A 4642-nucleotide genomic window follows, 5' to 3' on the forward strand; every position below is an offset into this window, starting at 1 on the left:
ACTCATTGAAACATATGTGCACGTATAACAAATTTATGTTTATTGGTAAATAATTTTCCAACATTAAACTGGAAGTCAGCCAGTTTTACATCCTTAAATGCAGTACCTTTGGTGACGACATCAGGATGCACCATAATTATAACCAATAAAATAGAAGACACTTTAAATTCACCATAAAACATTCATAATTCAATGGATTTCAAAATCCGGATGCAAAGTTCATAGTTTAGAAAACTAAAGCAAATTTTCTCATTAATAATCATTGGAATACATGTACGTTACCTGTAATTTCAGTTTCTTTTGAGCCTTTTGATGTCAAAATACAGTAGAATGTTAACTGCAAGTAAAATTCTTGAATGAAATTGGAAGGATATTTTAGTAGGATTATTTTTCAATATTAGTGTTATGATCATGAAGACACCCTATGCCAGATTATGCAAAATTAATACATCCAAATTTCAATCTTCAAATACTAAAAAGACATTTGCAGGTTTTGATCGCACCCCCCCTTGAGTATGCCCGTATATTTTGTTATGGACTTCTTTTTTTGATCAAATTTTTTCATTAGCTACCCTTATCTGAACTTTGATCACACAACCTTCCTTTTACACCCCCAATTAGAATTGGGTTGCTGATTCTAGCTTCCAACACAAGTCTACGCCTCCTCGTTATTTCCTTTTCTGAGTTTTCTCACACAATAGCCCAATTTCAAATTTTCATCTTTAATGACTTTAATTAGTTGATGAACTTCTCTCTCCACTTTTATACCCCTTGTTATTCTCATTTACTAAATTTCCTTCATTTTCACTCTCCCCCATTTAACTTCTTATTTTATCCTAATCTAAATTTACAAAAATTACATGTAACTGAGTTTGTACCACTTTCATCACCTCCACAATTCTTTACAAAAAATCCACCATACAATGGTTTCAAAAATGAATCTTAGACGATTTTTTTCTGCTCAATTAATACGCTACAAAAATGATATTTGAGTCAAGATTCTTAGATGTTCAAGACGAGTTTTTTTTTTCAAAAAACATATCAAACTTTATGAACTAAAGTATATCATATTTAGTGTTTCCTATGTTTTTAGACGTAATTTTTTGAGAAGATTGTATTTAAAATAAAATAAAAAAGAATAAGGATATTTGGTTTTGTTTAAGTGTTTTTATAATTTTTAAAATTTAAAAATAATAAAATTTGTTTGATAGTTTAATGTTACAAAATTATTTTTGAAAACTATTCTTCGTATAATAATTTTATAAATTAAACTTAAAAATAGATTTTAGAAGTTTTGATTTTTAGTTTTGAAAATAAAGAAGAAAAAATAAGCAAAAATGATATATTTTTCACTAATAATAAAGTTATAATATTAACTTTAAAATATTTTTTTATCAGGAAAGATTATCAATTTTTTTTTTCAAAACCATTTTTTAAAATTAATTTACAAAATAATTTTGAAAAACTAAATTAAAACTCATATAACAAATTTTAAAAGTTTCATTCAGAATAAGAATCTCATACAATAGAAAAACTAACCATGTTCACTTAATACAAGTTTAATTAATAGTATAAGGAGTCTTATCTTTACTTTATGTCATTTGTCTCTACTGTTCTAAGGTTCTAAACACATGAACAATTTATATTTATCTTACTTTTTGCTTCAATAATTTTCATTCTCCACTTCATATCTTGAAGATTTCATTTGTCCGTCCTTTGTTGTAGTGTGTTTTAATTTGAAGCAAAACAAAACAATATCTCTCTCTTGTTGAATGCTAAAGTCCACATAGCACGATATTTGTCGAATGCTGCAGAGATAACCGTTATCGATAATTATTGATGTAATTAGTATATAAGTAAATTTTGTCTTTGTAATTAAGGTTTGCATTTCATTGCGTCTCACTCTTAATTTCAAGCATTCGTTACCCAATTAAATTATTTTTATAATTTTTATTTATTTCCTTTGTCCATTCAAGCATTTATGTATTTATTTCCTTCAACTTGCATCCAATCACTCTAAATTTAAACATAAAATCTTACAACACTATTGCATTTTTTCAAATATTTCACACAAAATATCTTTAGGTTTTTTTCGAGTTTAATCCCTTAAGTGAACTAAAACTCGTGATTTATTTACTAAAAAGACCAGTAAACAAGGGTATATGGTATGGATAGACTCGAATTTCGACAGAACTTTGGATGGTCTTAGTGTTGTGATTCCAAATTTTGATCTTAGAAGTTGTAGTAGCAATGACACCGTCCCTCCTAAAGCACAACGTGTTTTGGCGAGTGTCATTTTTAGTAAACTATTAAGGGCATGGACGTAAAGTATGACATGACCACAGGAAGGAAAATAATTTTTTGTTGTTTGCAAGTCGCACATGCTCTAGAGTTTCTCCTTACTATTCCTATTCATGGGTTAGACCAACATATATCACCGGTGAAATATCGTACTATCCTAAGATACCTCCTTATGTTTCATTTATTTTGTATTGATGAGGTTTTCCCTATTTGTTGTATGGCGTATTTGGATACATTTAGGGAACACACAATTCATTATATGGAGCTTTTAGGCTTCAAATATCGACATGAACTTGTTAGGGATGTTTTATTTGATATATTTCGACGGGCCGAATTATCAGTGAAGAGAAAGACGCTTATAAACTTATTGAGTGAATCACACGAGAGGAGATCGAAACTTAAGCCAACAAATGTTTTGGTGTATAGGTGGGTATGAGGGAAATATGCTTGTGTGTACTTGAATGGAGTTTCACCATTGGTGGAATTGAGGATCAAAGGTTTTACTGTGGGATATACACCTCTCAAAGTTGCTTTAAGTAAAGTGGTCAAACATGAGAAAGTGTGTTTCGACAATCAATATATTTTTATACCATTTGTCTTTGATAGTTTTGGTTTCCTAGCACAAAATCAGTTGATCTTTAAGTACAAAAAGTAGTTGATATTTCATACCATATCTCATCACTGATAATTTCTCTAAAGGTGTCAAATCGAGTGAAAATGTTATACTCAAGTGTCTCATTATCATTTGGGCATTATTTTGTGGTGATGCTACAACCTTTATCCACTTAGAAACATGAATTCACCCTCAAAATTTCAAAAAATTGCAAATAAGTTTCTAAATTTTTACAAATTAGTCCATTCAAATTTATAAAATTAGCAAATTGATCTCTATTTTTCATATTTTAAATTTAGTCTAAAATATTTTAAAATTTATGAAAATGATCCCAAAAATTTAACAATGAATCATTTTAATCCTTCATCCAAACAATTTTTTTTTCAAAATAATTAAATTTCAATTTAATCATTTAAATTATTTAAAATTTTGAATTATCTAAAAAATTTCAATTACCTCATCTAAATAAGATATAACTAAATTTTAATTATTGAAGAAGATACTCCTAAAAATACTTTTAGATCCGCCAACTCATTTGGAACTTTTGAATAGACCATAATGTCATTTGAACTAAAAAAAAAATGTAAGAGTCATTTATTAGAGGGTGGTGAATTTGATTTCTATAATAATTTTGATAACTTCATAATGTCTATATTGATGATGTGGTAGTTAAATACAAATCAAAGAAAGATCATTTAACTTTAAACATCTCATTCGATGGAGCAAGGAAGCAACATTATTAGAAAAGGAGCAGCCTGGTCTACAAGACCTACTAAAAAAGAATCGTCCTCTAAGTAATGGTGTAGTGGTCCTATATAGTCGAATAATTAAAAGACGAATGCTTAAATTTCCAGCATTTATGTTTTCAAATGGATGTATAACTATAATAATGTATTCGGTGGAGGTATTTGATCTACAGTGCTAAATTATATAAAGAGCTGCATATGCTGGCTCTCTTTTCTTTGAGTGCAATGCAAGCCAAATTAGGTACATAATTTTTAATTATGCTTCTGTTGTACATTCATGAAAACGTGAATTATTTTGCAACCATTTTCACGATCTTACATTGCATACATGTATCATTATTAGTATCAAAACAAAATAAAAAGACTTTGAAATTTGCCGAGCAGGCTCAGCTTTTTAAAATGGAATCTTAAAATTAGAGGAACATAAAATAAATAAATAAATAAAATTTTGATTGACAAATATTTTTTTCGTAACTCCTTTATTTTTGTGACATGAGAAAATAACAGCAAAAGAAGTAAGTTCTATCGTCGGCTAGCAGCAGAATTGTAACTAAGATATCTATTCAATTAACTTTTAATTTCGATATAATATTTGCACAAGTCATATCATCTTGAAAAAAAGTGTAAAATGGACTATACAAATTCAAAATTTGATATGATTAAATTATAGATAAATAGAATTTTATAAAATATTTGTCACGATTAAATTGTGCTAAAATAGGTTACAATTAAACCGTGTTTAATCTATGACTTCTAAAAATTTAAAACGTTCTAGACACATGTATTGCCCACTAAAAAATCTAATCTAGGTTGATATAGTGCTTAATCTATGACGTTTAAAAATTTAAAACGTTCTGACACATGTATTGCCCATCAAGAACATGTTGCACAAGACACCTATGAGACTTGGACAGGGTTGAAACCAAATGTTGGTCAATTCAAGGTGTTTTGATGAATGTGCTTCAGACATGTACCTGAACAA

Source organism: Lathyrus oleraceus, chromosome 6 (genome assembly GCF_024323335.1).
Source record: "Lathyrus oleraceus cultivar Zhongwan6 chromosome 6, CAAS_Psat_ZW6_1.0, whole genome shotgun sequence".
In the NCBI taxonomy this organism is placed as follows: Eukaryota; Viridiplantae; Streptophyta; class Magnoliopsida; order Fabales; family Fabaceae; genus Lathyrus; species Lathyrus oleraceus.